This window comes from Heteronotia binoei, chromosome 1 (assembly GCF_032191835.1).
Source record: "Heteronotia binoei isolate CCM8104 ecotype False Entrance Well chromosome 1, APGP_CSIRO_Hbin_v1, whole genome shotgun sequence".
In the NCBI taxonomy this organism is placed as follows: Eukaryota; Metazoa; Chordata; class Lepidosauria; order Squamata; family Gekkonidae; genus Heteronotia; species Heteronotia binoei.
Window position 1 is genome coordinate 121974733 of NC_083223.1, and position 14999 is coordinate 121989731.

Genomic DNA, 14999 nt, shown 5'->3' on the forward strand with positions numbered 1-14999 from the left:
ATAAAATCATAATGAAGGCAATACAGGATTGAAGAAAGAAAAACAAAGAGCAGTCAAACTAGCAATTCATGTAGAGATTACACATACAGAGCAAAATTAAATCAACACTATAAAATCCCACCAAGATTTTAAAAGCTTATTTAAAAAGAAAGACCTGTCTACGAAGTTAAAATAATGTTGTCTAGCTAGCTTCTCTTGATTCTTTTATTAGGGTACATACAATTTTATTAATTAAAGTTGCTAACTAACACGATCGTGCTAGGTTATCTTCCATTTTGTCAAGTACAGAACATTTTTAAGATTATGCAAACATTCTTCTATATAGGGCTTTTGTGTCACTCAGAAAACATCAATTTTGAGTGCATGGATCATATGCTGCTCTAAAATATATTTGGTTTTGACCTGTGGGATTTTATAAGATTCTGAGGTATCTCAGTTTTTAATTTTTTTTAAAACAGGAGCTTTACTCTTCTACAAATAACATTTTAGCATAGCATTTAAAAACTGCTAAAAATATCTATAGCAGATGTGAGTAAAAAATCCAAATATCTTACAAGTCTTAGAGATGATGCTTTCCCAGAAGTTTCACGCTTAATGTTTAACATTAATGAGTCAGTTTGGAAAATGTATAATTGGGAAGGAGTATATGGGAGGAGTGGGGTGCGGGTGGAACAAGACTGTACTTTTGTGTCCTAACCACTAAATGCCCCTGTTTTCTTGTGGCCCCATTGGACGTCCATGCACAGAACCTATAGGTATGGCCTGAACTACACCATATCTAGGAGTGCACTCCATAGTTGGTAACTGTTATGCTCACATGATAGTAATTTGAGTATTGGACTAGGTCCTGGGAAACCTAGGTTCAAATCCTCACTCACCATGAAACTCCAGACTCTCAACTAAACCTACCTGAAAGGTTACTGTGAAGGTAAAGTGAAGGAGAGAGAACTGTGTGTACTATCTTGAGCTCCTTGGAGGAATGGCGGTATAAAAATGTACTAAATAAATAAATATTAATCACATAGGCCAACTTTGTTGTTACAGATTGTTACATAGAATGTCTGTAGTGATATTGAAGCATCACACATCAATAGAAATGAATGCTGTAAAAGCACACTCTTGAAAAGTATTTAGTACTAAACAAATATCTACTAGCAAGTAAATAAATGTTTGCAATATCTCTAGTGATTTACATTCTCAATACTTTAAATATATTCTTGGAGGATATTAGTATTTTCTGTTCTTCATTTTAGGGAAGAAAAATAATATGAATCAGCACATTCTGTAAGAAAAGCAAACGAGTTCTTTAACCATGCATTTGATTTATTACCTAGAGGGTTTTTAGCCATCTCTAAATACAGTAGTAAAATGAAATTATGTCCTGTTCATTATACCATTATAAGGTATAAGGAACTCATATAAGGAAATCATTTTTCTAACTCATTGATAAAGAATTAAACCCACAATCAACTGGGTAATAAATGTTATGCCTAAACTAATCTAAAACTAAACTAAACTAATCTAAAACCTGAATAATATTTCATCAAGAATATCCTGACTTTAAATTAGTAAATCATCAGAATAAGGGCTTCTTCTTCAAGAAATATTTTTGGTTAACAAAAGAACAGCATTCAGATTATCCCTTTAATCTCTCTGATAAATTTGTACTTTATCCACAACAATAATGGGTGCCTCTGGAACAGTTCATACTTTACAAAATACAAGGAGAGAAAATTGAAGATTATGAACCCCTGTGGTCCTTTAACTGATAAATGCTATACACAATCTGTACTAAATATTATCCCATTGATCTTGATGGTAATTAATTGGGTTTAAACATGCTCTAGATTTCATCTCAGAAAAGCTTTCATAGGGATTTTATGCCAATACCGTGCAGTTAATAATCTTGATTGGCTAAAAACATATTGGATGGGGTTCTTTATTAAAAATGCACACATGTCTTTTGTCTGCAAATGATCACACTAGACGTTTATATGACTTTGAGTTGGGTTTCAAGCAGTGTTCCCTTTAAGCTGCAGAGTCTTGTGAGCAAAAATTCTACTTTGTGAGCTACTGGCACTAAAGTTGAGAGTTACTGGCACTAAAGATGTGAGCTACTGCATAAATTAGTTTGCTCTGGGGCATTTTTCCTGAGCTAAGACAAAAATGTGTGAGCTGGAGGCTAGAAATCTGTGAGCTAGCTCACGCTAACTCAGGCTTAGAAGGAACACTGGTTTCAAGTAATTAAGGATAGGAGTTCAGTGTTTTGAGTAGCTTGCTGTCATCTGTACTCTAACTGATCTCACAACTGGAATACTTTGCCTATCATCTCCTCAGTTATCCTACATAGATCAGCATCAAAATACCTAATTTTTTTTTAATTCCAAACAAATTCTGATTAAATTTTGAAAACACCCATATATTTTCGAGTACACAGGCAGGATTCCCTTGAGTATATCCAACTACTTCTTTAACTTTCAATGAAGTGAATAAACCAGATATTCAACCATATTTTAGACACTGAAAGTTTCCCTGAGTCTTTGTGAGCATTTGCTATGGTTTGAAATCTCATTTTAAGATAGTATGGAATAAATAGTATCCATTAAATAAGTGGTTGAAAAGTCAAGTTCTTGCTTCAGTGACCAAATCCATCTTTTTTCTGATGGAATGTTATTTAGAAAGAAATAGTGGAATGTCTCTCTGCTTATCATTAAGAGCTGGAAATTATGGTACTTTAGGCCTGCTGTAGTAACAAGGCTGCATAACATTCAACAGAGATTGGAGGGGGGGAGGGGATGAAAATCCTGAAAACCCTTTTCTTTGGTTATCTGGCCTGCTCTATATGCTGCAGAGAGCTTTGGCTACCATATGTAAATGAATGCTTTCTGTTGAGCAAGGCCTTTTCTATAGCTGTTGTCTGCATGAAAGCAGGAGCAGCACTTTGAAGGGAGAAAAAATATCTCTTCACATTCTCATATGCAAGTTCTTTGAAGTAGGAATGGCAATTCAATTTTTGAATTAGAAAAGGAATTTAAAGGCAAGAGTGGTAAGAATAAAAATCTATTTCAAAGTATTGAAGAATGAGACACTTCCAAAACATTCAAGTGTTGCAGTGCACATGTAAAATTGTTGAGAGGCTTCTCTGGGATCTAAAGTGTAGCCTTCAACTCCCTGGAGTGCAACCTTACTTTTGCAAAAAAAAAAGTCAAAACAGTAGGTGCCTCAGCTCTCATTTCATCCTCTGCAGTTCTGGGTTATACCACAGAGCTGCTTTGGCATGAGGGTGGAGAGGGCACCAGGGAGCAATATCATCGATGGCTTCAGAGAAATGGAAATATCCGTCCTCCCCAGCTCATCCACTGAATCGCCAGGGGGCAAAGGATTCAGCAGAGTGTCCTGAAACCACTTAGGGTCCATTTGGTTCCACAGGCGAGCATAAATACACCTGCCATTTAAACAAAGAGGATTTGGTGTACCCAACCAGACCTTCAGGGCAAAGTGGTCTGACCATGGGACTGCATCTACAGCCATCAGATCCACATGCATCCCCATCCCAAAAACCAGATCCAGTGTGTGGCCTGCTTGATGCGTGGGAGCTGATATAAACTGGGAGAACCAAGTGTCTCCATGAATGACACTAGGTCCTTAGCCTGGGTAGATATCACATTATCAGCATGAACATTGAAGTTCTGCAGGACTAATAGCTTGAGGTATTTCATTGCTCAGTCAGACACAGCATCCAACAGGTCAGACAGGGTATCTGTCGGTGTGTTAGGCAGTCAGTGCACCAGCCAGATAGCCAAACTCTCCTCAGCATCTCACCCCAAGCCAACTCATTCAATGCTGGCAATTTTTTGTGCAGAGAGCACCTTGAAGGAAAAAAGACTCTCAGATGAGCAATGCCAACCCCCCTGTCCAGTTGTCCGGGGACTGGTGGAGAACTGAGAAACCGGGTGGGGCAAGTTGGTTAAGGGTGACTGTTTTGCCATCCCACTCCCACCTCAGTCACAGAGACCAAGTCTGTATTAAGCTTCAAGATAATCTTGCAAAACTGAGGTCTTATTATTGACAAACCTGGCATTTAACAACACCAGTGTTGGAGATGGGCAAACAATCCTAGCCCCACAACTGACATTCCTCGAGATGAGACGTATGTGGGAAGAGGTCTGAGCATTACAATTTCTCCGGCCTCTTCCATTCCTATTACCGGAATACCTCCTAGTCCTATTTCTATTTCTCCTTCGCCCCTCAACCACTGGTATTCCCGACCCTTGCATGCCCCCTCACTCAGTGTTATTGGCCCAGATAGACCCAGTAATATCAGCAGTGGGAAGCCCAGTAATAGAGAATTTCCAGGAATCCAGTAGCTACCTAATCCTACCTTAGCCTAAGCCCAAAGTCTTCCTTCCTACATTTGTTAATAAAAAAAGGATCTCTTTAATGGTAGTGAAACTAAATTTTCAGTTCATAAGCTGTGTGCTTGTGTGTGTGTGTGTGAGAGAGAGAGACCGATATGAAAGGGCAATATACTTTCTATTGAAGTCTGTATTATGGTGCTGTCCTGCAGCATGTCCATGTGATGTGAAAGTTGTAAAACATAACATACTTAAATCTCATGTATTATCCTTACCACTCTTAAACTTTTTTTGGCGAAGATTCTCAATAAAAGAGTTATTCATATGTAAATCATCAACATTCTTCTTGGCAAGAAGCAATAGCTGGAGTAAGATTGGATTCCCACTTTTGGAAAAATAGCAGTTGCAATAAGTTGTGGCAGCTGCAAGAAGCATGTATATTGTGCTCTGGTATCTGTTTTGGTACTGAAAGCATTGTTTAAAAGTGCTCCTGAGACAAAACAAAGGCAAATGGGTTACTTGGTAGCCCAACCATTTGTATTTCTCAAATGAGCAGGGATATATTATGTGTCCACAGAATTACTGGGGAAGAGGCCCAGAAATTTGACTTAATACAACAGTATAAGTCCTTCCTCCAGTATTGTCTATTAATAATTCTGAATGTACATTTCACAATGTCTAATCACAGGAAAGAATATACTTGTTTAGAAGAAGAAGATGATATTGGATTTATATCCCGCCCTCCACTCCAAAGAGTCTCAGAGCGGCTCACAATCTCCTTTACCTTCCTCCCCCACAACAGACACCCTGTGAGGTGGTGGGGCTGGAGAGGGCTCTCACAGCAGCTGCCCTTTCAAGGACAACCTCTGCCAGGGCTATGGCTGACCCAAGGCCATGCTAGCAGGTGCAAGTGGAGGAGTGGGGACTCAAACCCGGTTCTCCCAGATAAGAGTCCGCACACTTAACCACTACACCAAACTGGCTCTCCAGTTTACAATCTGTCGGTTTATAATATTCAATCAATTGGGGGGGGACTCTTCCATAATCCATTCTGAACTAGAAGTCTGTTTATCAGATTTCCTTAAGTAAAATAAAGAACCATTTTAGTTAAAACAGTTTTCCAAGTCATTAGCGTCACGCCTTAATCAGTTGTTACATTTTAAAGCTTGATTTCAAGGAAGACCACTTAATACTATAAATCAAAATTTACCATCATTAATTCATACAATAATTTCCTTAATCTGCCTCTCTATTCTAACTTCCATCATTTTCTTTGTACCTCTTGAGAGGCTGAGAGGTCATATTCATTTGTTCTCTGGTAAAAGCTTCCTAGAGATATTGGCCCTAATCCAGCTAGTTAATTGTAACTATGGCCCATTGAAGCCAATATAGCAAATTGGACAGCAGGACTAAATCACAACTATCTTTCACTGGATCATGGCCATTGAGAACACTGGAGACTGCATAACAATGTTGCGCTGTCATAATGAATATTCTGTCTAAAGCCTACTAATATCTACCATTCTCATCTGGTAAACTGAAGTGATTGTTGGCTAGCAGATGGAAAACAAAGAAGAAAATATTTTAATTCTGACAGTTATTTTACTACTTTTGTGTGGCAGCTGAATGTCCCAAAGTATCTGAATCCGGCCACTTTCAGAGTTCGGATAGTTTGTTAAATAGGCCATTGTTCTGTCTTGTTGTAGCTTATTATAATGTTCTTTCTTGGGCCTGCTGGCTATCCGAATTAGGCACTCTCTTTCATCTGTTATTTCCTGATTCAGAAAGGGCAGCATGCTATCAAAGATGTCAAATCCAAGTTGTTCCTATTGATACAGTGATAAACGATGGGTATTTAACTGCTGATGGGAATGCTATATAATTAAGAAAAATGGCAGTTTGACCCTTAAAGACAATAGGAATATCACTTACATTGTGGCAAAGTATAGTTTCCTTGCATAAATTACCAGATTGTTAAAATATGCTTCTATGGAATATGGAGTTTGAACTCAGTCTTAATTAATCCAGTTTGAAACTGTTTTGTTGGGTTTGCTGTCTTCCAGTACAATATCAACTATGTTTTGTCACCACATTTCTATACTGGCACATATAGTGTGGCAATGTGTAGAACTTGTGTCAGTGAAGTGCTTTTAGGATTTCTCTTCTTGGAAGTTGTGTATAATTTAGCATTTGTTGTGCTTAAAGTGAAGGGTTGTTGATGACTAGTTCAGATATTCGCCAGCATCTCTTTTCTTGCTCATATGATGTTTTATAAGAATTTGTGGTTTTATAAGTAGGAGCAAGTTTTGGATTTGCAAAACCTAGAGAACCTATTTATTTTTCTTGTGTTACTCTTCAGTTTTAATTTGTGCTGCACTTTGTACATAATTTGTACATAAACAAACTGTAGCATCATATGGATTCTATGTTTGAAAGAACAATTTCAACTAAATTGAAAGAACACAGTGTTATATTTCTAGAAAGCTATGGCTACAGTAGGAAATCGAGTTCTTTCTGGCTAATGATAGATGCTTCATAGAAAGAAAAGCTTCAATATGAGGTCTAACTGTGTCAGAACCATTGAGTAAACCCATCATATTCATAACAACACACAATGTTATATATCCTTGACATTGGTTTTATGGGTCTTTTGTTGGCTAACTTTATCTGGATAAGTGTTGTATCAGTATATGCCTGTATTTACATAAACTACAGTTTTGTAATTTCAGAATGTCCATGTGTGATGGACAGTAAATGATTAATGCTGTAACCTGGTCTGAGAACCTTGAGTGACAGGGGATTCAAAGGGAATTCTTCAGTTGAGAGGCTCAGAAGTGGCAGTTGAGAGTTAACAATTAAGAATGACAGCTGACTGAGAAGAGAGGCTAGGGATTTGAGAGGATCAAGAAAGATCCCCATTCAGGCCTGAGGAACATAGCTCCTAGAAAAGTAAGATGATCCTCATCCAGTTTGAAGGAGAGGATCAAGAAGGATCCTGAGTTAAGGAAGTAGGAATGTTAGCACATCCCGAATAAGTCTGAGAGAAATAACTCCTAAGAGAAGGGGGTGATCCTTAGTCTGTGGATAAGGAAGGAAATTGTAACTTGGGTGAATGTTCCTGCCTCCACCAACTTAAGTGTCTGGGAGACACAGAAGCTTATGCTTGTATATTTAAGCAGAGACTACAAAGAAATCTCTCTCCTCAAGTTTTAAACCTGTTTGAATAACAGAAACAATTAACTTGTTTGTGACGAATTATCTGGTGTTTATTTGTATGCAGAGTTACCTCATTCCTGTTGTCTGCTCACATAATAAGTCCTGCACTTGATTCCCACCTGACCATTTCCCCTCAAAGTTAAATAAAACTGTTTGTCATTTTTGTATTATCAACAGCCTCTCATATGCCATTTCCAAACCAGGACAAAAAGAAGGATTTTAGTCTCCCCATTAGAGATTGGGTCAGCCTCTAACAATATACTTTCAAATGAATGGATGGGACAATCAGAGAAAAAGAAAGAAAAAGAAAAAGGGACTGCTCAGCCAAAAAAAAAAAAAGGGAAATCCTGTGAGGGAGGGTGAAATCATCCATATCTCTAGTATATCTTTTTATAAAATATTTTTATTTAATAACTTGGCATATTGGCTTGTGGCTCTCCTGGGATTAGTGAGCTCTGCAATGATTCTCTCTGGACTCACTGTTTCTTCTAAAAAATTGCCACTTGCAGGCATAGCTATTTGCCCTGGAAGCAGCTTGTGGGGGGGTTGGTTTTTTCTTTCCCCCCTCCATAGAAAATAATGGAGAATAGCTGGAGGCACCCTGATCAGGGGCCAATAAAATTGGACTCCATGGTCCAATCAACTTGAAACTTGGGGATTATTTAACCAACAGACACCAGAAGCTCTACTGTGATTTTGGTGTCTATACCTCAAAACAACTCTCTCAGCCACTTGGAAACCTTTAAGAACCAGTTTGGTATAGTAGTTACTGTAAGTGTGCAAACTCTTATCTGGGAGAACTGGATTTGATTCCCCACTCCTCCACCTGAAGCTGCTGGAATGGCCTTGGGCCAGCCGTAGCTCTCTCAGAGCTGTCCTTGAAAGGGCAATTTCTGGGAGAGCTATCTCAGCCCCACCTACCTCATAGGGTGTCTGTTTTGGGGGAGGAAGGTAAAGGAGATTGTAAGCTGCTCTGAAATTCAGGGTGGAGGGCAGGGTATAAATCCAATAACTTGTTCTTCATCATCATCTTAAAAACTCCCCCATCAATTCCCCATAGTGAATAATGGACCAAAAAATGTAAATCCAGAACAAAACCAAATTTGAATACCATGCTGGTGTTTGAAATATTAAGAGTCCTGATATTTTTGAAGCCCAGTTTACCTAAACCTAACCCCTGCCTTTTTCTGTGTGCACCCCTACAGAGGAGGGTAACTGTTAAATACTGGGTTCAGTGGAAAGAATGAGGACTCCCAGAGTAGTGATCAACATCTTTTACTTAGTGATTTCAAGCAACTATATACAACATGCAAACCCAGACCTCGGCCTGGTTAAATACAGTAAAACTCTGCCCCACTCCAGGTGCATTCAAACTAGCCCTTTAGGTCGTCCAGTGCAACCCATCCAACCAGACTGCAGCTGCTTCAGTCCTAGTGCTCTATTGTCTTTAGAATTGAAACTCACAGAGTACCTAGAAAACTCAGTCTGGACATAACTCCCCTTCCCCCAAGTCCAAAACACCTCAGCAGATATAGTCCTGTAGGTACACTGGCCTATGACGTTCCCAGTGTGAACGCCAGTGTTCCTCAGGTGTAGACGCTTGTGCTGGCGTTCTGTCCTAGGCTGTTGCAGAGGGCTCTGGAATAGAGCAGAGAAGTGCTACAAGCATGAGGTTTGTGGCTTAGCAGCTGGGGAGTTGCTGAAAACTTCCGAGTTTGTGTGAAGGGCTGAAGGTGAAGGTGATTGAAGGTGATTGCTGCTGATTGATTAGGAGTGGTTGTGTTCCCCACCCTCTTTGCATTATTAAACTACGCCTTGCCAGAGACTGAGCACATTGCAGAGGGCTCTAGAATAGAGCAGAGAATTGCTACAAGCGTGAGGTTTGTGGCTTAACGGCTGGGGGAGTTGCTGAAAACTTCTGAGTTCGTATGAAGGGCTGAAGGTGATTGCTGCTGATAGATTAGGAGTGGCTGTGTTCCCCACCCTCTTTGCATTATTAAGCTATGCCTTGCCAGAGACTGAGCACATTGCAGAGGGCTCTAGAATAGAGCAGAGAATTGCTACAAGCGTGAGGTTTGTGGCTTAACAGCTGGGGGAGTTGCTGAAAACTTCTGAGTTTGTATGAAGGGCTGAAGGTGATTGCTGCTGATAGATTAGGAGTGGCTGTGTTCCCCACCCTCTTTGCATTATTAAGCATTATTAAGCTGTGCCTTGCTAAAGGGCTCTTGGCCTGTGGCTCTTAGCCTGGGGGCTCTGTAAGGACCAGGAACCCAGATTCCTTGTGTTCTCAATAAGGTAAGTAGACTCTCCAGGCGGGGAGCCACATAAACAAACAGGGTTTAAAAGGGGACTGTATGGCCGCGGTCAGACGCACCATCAAATCCATCAGCAAGGCGTTCCTGTTTTGCCGAGTGCCTGTCCCGTCCTCCACCTTGCCGAGTGCCTGTCCCGTCGTTGACTGATCAGATGGCCCAGCCTTTGCGCATGTGCATAAACAATGCCACTGATTGGCTCAACCTCAGGGACTATTTTCTAGAAATACGGACTAAACAATGATTGTGTCACAAAATTCAACCCCACAAAATTAAAAAGAAACATTTGCAGTTGCTCGGAATTTATCGTCTCAAAGAGATGAAGGGTTAGCTGTTACTTTTCTACCGGGTAATGGATCAGAGTTGTCCACTGAGATGATGACAAACAGAATGGACTGCCTGCCTGAGTCTCGAGGAGGCAGGAGGAAGGTGGCGGGCCTAGCTTGCCTGGGAAATTATAGATGTTTGTACACAAATGCTAGAAGTGTTCAAAGTAAAATTGGTGAGTTGGAATGTTTAGTGTTGGAAGAAAACATAGACATTGTGGGAATTTCAGAAACTTGGTGGAATGAGGAGAATCAGTGGGACACGGTGATTCCTGGATATAAGTTATATCGGAAGGATAGGGGGGAAGGGTTGGAGGTGGGGTGGCTCTGTATGTCAGAGAGGGCATACGGTCCAGTAAGACTGAAGTCAGAGAATTAGATTCCCTTCTAGAAATGCTTTAGGTTGAAATAGAGGGCCCAGAAGGAAATTTAACTATGGGAGCTTGTTATCGCCCCCCCAAATCAAAAGATAGAGGATGACTATAATATGATGGAAGGCTTAAAGATAGTGGCTAGACGTAAAAACTGTGTCATCATAGGTGATTTTAACTACCCGCAGATTGATTGGGTCAATATGTGTTCTGGTTGAGAGAAAGAGATTGAGTTTCTAGATGCTCTCAATGACTATGCTATGGAGCAGATGGTCTCTGAACCTACCAGGGGTGGGGCGATCTTGGATTTGGTCCTAAGTACTGCCCAAGACTTGGTGAGAGATGTAAAAGTGATTGCACCGCTTGGGAGCAGCAACCATAACGTTACTGATTTCACCATTTGTATAAATAGAGAGTTGCCCTAAAAGACCGGCACAACCACATTTAACTTTAAAAGGGGTAAATTCTCTTGAGATGAGGAGGCATGTGAAGAGGAAACTGGAAGGAAGGGTAAATACAGTTAAAACCCTTGGGGAAGCTTGGAGGCTATTTAAAACTACAATCCTAGAAGCTCAGATAAAATATATACCACAAGTTAGGAAAGGTACAAACAGGTATAAGAGAAGGCCTGCATGGTTAACAAGCAAAGTAATGGAAGGTGTAAAAGGTAAGAAGGACTCCTTTAAGTGGTGGAAAGCTAGTCCAAGTGAGATTAATAAAAGGGAACACAGGCAGTGGCAAATCAAATGCAAGACTGTGATCAGGCAGGCAGAAAGGGACTATGAGGAGCATATTGCAAAAAGCATAAAGACCAACAATAAAACTTTCTTCAAATATATTAGAAGCAGGAAACTAGCCAGGGAGGCAGTGGGGCCCTTGGATGACCAAGGGGTCAAAGTATTACTGAAGGAGGATAGGGAAATGGCTGAGAAGCTGAATGCATTTTTTGCCTCTGTCTTCACTGTGGAAGATGAGAAGTGTTTGCCTGCTCCAGAACCACTTATTTTGGAAGGGGTGTTGAAAGACCTGAGTCAGATTGAGGTGATAAGAGAGGAGATCCTACAACTGATAGACAAATTAAAAACTAATAAGTCACCAGGTCCGGATGGCATACATCCAAGAGTCCTGAAAGAACTCAAAGTTGAACTTGTGGATCTTCTGATAAAAATATGTAATCTTTCATTGAAATTTGCCTTCATTCTTGAGGACTGGAAGGTAGCAAATGTCACCCCCATCTTTAAAAAGGGTTGCAGAGGAGATCCGGGGAACTACAGGCCAGTCAGTCTGACTTCAATACCGGGAAAGTTGGTAGATACCATTATCAAGGACAGAATGAGTAGGCACATTGATGAACTCGAGTTACTGAGGAAGACTCAGCATGGGTTCTGTAAGGGAAGATCTTGCCTCACTAACCTGTTACAGTTCTTTGAGAGGGTGAACAAACATGTGGACAAAGGAGACCCAACAGATGTTGTTTACCTTGACTTCCAGAAAGCTTTTGATAAAGTTCCTCATCAAAGGCTCCTTAGTAAGCTCGAGAGTCATGGAGTAAAAGGACAGGTCCTCTTGTGGATCAAAAACTGGCTAATTAATAGGAAGCAGAGAGTGAGTATAAATAGGCAGTCTTCGCAGTAGAGGACGGTAAGCAGTGGAGTGCCGCAGGGCTCAGTACTGGGTCCCATGCTCTTTAACTTGTTCATAAATGATTTAGAGTTGAGAGTAAGCAGTGAAGTGGCCAAGTTTGCAGATGACACTAAATTGTTCAGGGTGGTGAGAACCAGAGAGGATTGTGAGGAACGCCAAAGGGATCTGTTGAGGCTGGGTGAGTGGGCGTCAACGTGGCAGATGAGGTTCAATGTGGCCAAGTGCAAAGTAATGCACATTGGAGCCAAGAATCCCAGCTACAAATACAAGTTGATGGGGTGTGAACTGGCAGAGACTGACCAAGAGAGAGATCTTGGTGTTGTGGTAGATAACTCACTGAAAATGTCAAGACAGTGTGCAATTGCAATAAAAAAGGCCAATGCCATGCTGGGAATTATTAGGAAGGGAATTGAAAACAAATCTGCCAGTATCATAATGCCCCTGTATAAATCGATGGTGCGATCTCATTTGGAATACTGTGTGCAATTCTGGTCACCGCACCTCAAAAAGGATATTATAGCATTGGAAAAAGTCCAGAAAAGGGCAACTAGAATGATTAAAGGTTTGGAACACTTTTCCTATGAAGAAAGGTTAAAACGCTTGGGACTCTTTAGCTTGGAGAAACGTCGACTGCGGGGTGACATGATAGAGGTTTACAAGATTATGCATGGGATGGAGAAGGTAGAGAAAGAAGTACTTTTCTCCCTTTCTCACAATACAAGAACTCGTGGGCATTCAATGAAATTGCTGAGCAGTCAGGTTAGAATGGATAAAAGGAGGTACTTCTTCACCCAAATGGTGATTAACATGTGAAATTCACTGCCACAGGAAGTGGTGGCGGCTACAAGCATAGCCAACTTCAAGAGGGGGTTAGATAAAAATATGGAGCAGAGGTCCATCAGTGGCTATTAGCCACAGTGTGTGTGTGTGTGTGTGTGTGTGTGTATTTATACATTTTTTGGCCACTGTGTGACACAGAGTGTTGGACTGGATGGGCCATTGGCCTGATCCAACATGGCTTCTCTTATGTGGAAGCCACATACATGGGGGCAAAAAGTGGAGTGGAACTTCCTCAATAGTGCTCACATCCTGGAATGGTAGCAGTGGCTCTGAGGCAACTGGTGGCGACACTGGAGCTTCCGGTAAGAGATGACAGCACAGCTGGTCAATGTGATAGCGCAGGACTTGACCATCATCCATGGAGACCTCATACAAGACTGGGCCAGTGACCTTGATGACCCTTGTGGGGTGCCAAATGGGTCCACTGGAGAAGTTCCGGGTGTAAACGGAGTCTCCTGGGAAGAATCCTTGGGGTGCTTCGCAGACCTCAGGAAGCTGGCGTTGTTCCAGGGTCTTATCAGGAGTCAGGCAATCAAGTCAAGTTGTGAGGCACCACCCCATGAGCATCTCAGCTGGGCTGCAACTGTTGGCTGAGCTCGGAGTCACCCAGTTGCCAAAGAGGAAGGCTGCCAGACAGTAATCCCAATCCCCATGGATGATCTGATGCAGGGATTCTTTGGTGGTGTCGATCATCTTCTCGGTTTGCCTATTGGTGGCCAGGTAGAAGGGTACGGAGCACACGTGCTGGATGAGGTAGTGGCCCAGGTACTACTGGAACTCACCGGAGGTGAAGGCAGTCCTATTATCTGTCACAAAAGTGTCTGGCAAGCCTTGGGTGGAGAAAATCCTGTTGAGGGCTCAGATAGTGGCTCATGAGGAGGTGGACGCGACAAGGACCACCTCTAGCCATAAGAGTCCATCAGTATGAAAAAGATTTGGGCCTAGAAGGGGCCCGTGAAGTCCGGTGCACCCAGGACCATGGGGTGCAGGTTGATTCCCACTGCTGCACAGGAGCCCAAGGCAGTTTCGATCAAGTCTCCTGGCAGGCCTGCCAATGTTTGACCCAGGCCTCAATCTCGCTGTCAATCCCTGGCCACCACATGTAGCTGCAGGCCAAGGCTTTCATCCACAGGATTCCTGGGTGAGTCTTGTATCGGGGGGATAACACTCACTGGTGCAGAGATGGCAGTACAACCACTCAGCTGCCCCACATTGGGCAGCCTTCATGGGCAGAGAGTTCGTCCCGGCAAGAAGTAAAAACTGTAAAATCTGAACCATCCCCTCCACACTCAGTTCAAAATGCGGGAGAGGATGCAGTCTTTGGTGGAATGGCAAGCAATGTCTGCGGCATAGACCGGCCAGTCCAGAAGTTCCTTCACGAGGAGGATCTGGTGCGCTGGGGTCAACGGAGTGCAGCAGCAGGCAGCTGAGGGCGTCTGTGTGTCCCATCGTCTTTCCGGGTTGGTGCTGCAAGGTGTACTGGTACCTGGCGAGGAAGATGGACCAGCGCAGGATCCATGGGGACAACATCTGAGGCATCTGTTAGTCTGGAGCAAAGAGACCTAGCAGGGCTTGTGGTTGGTGACAATTGTGAAGGACTGGATGTAGAGGAAATCATGAACTTTCTTGACCCCCACTATGATGGCCTTCCTTGTCTATCTGTGCAAGTTGTGCTTGGCCGATGACAACGTCCAGGAGTAGTATGCCACCAGGATCTCATGACCGTCTGGTAGCTTATGACCCAGGACCGCCCCTACTCCATACATTGATGTGTTGCAGGCAAGGACAACTAGCAGCGTTTTGTCGAAATGCACCAGGATGGAGACGAGCGGCTCCTTGACAGTCTGGAACATGTTGGCCTGCCGGTGACCCCAGACCCAGGGAGCTTTCTTGTTGAGCAGCCTGTGGAGGGGCTCACAATGGCTGCCTTGTGTG

General features: G+C 42.2%; 1 protein-coding gene across 2 annotated transcripts in view; it reads left to right on the forward strand.

Annotated features, from left to right (window-relative positions):
- Window positions 1-14999, forward strand: part of PEX7 (peroxisomal biogenesis factor 7) — a 140061-nt gene that overhangs the window by 111661 nt on the left and 13401 nt on the right. The gene's annotated exons all lie outside the window — the stretch shown is intronic.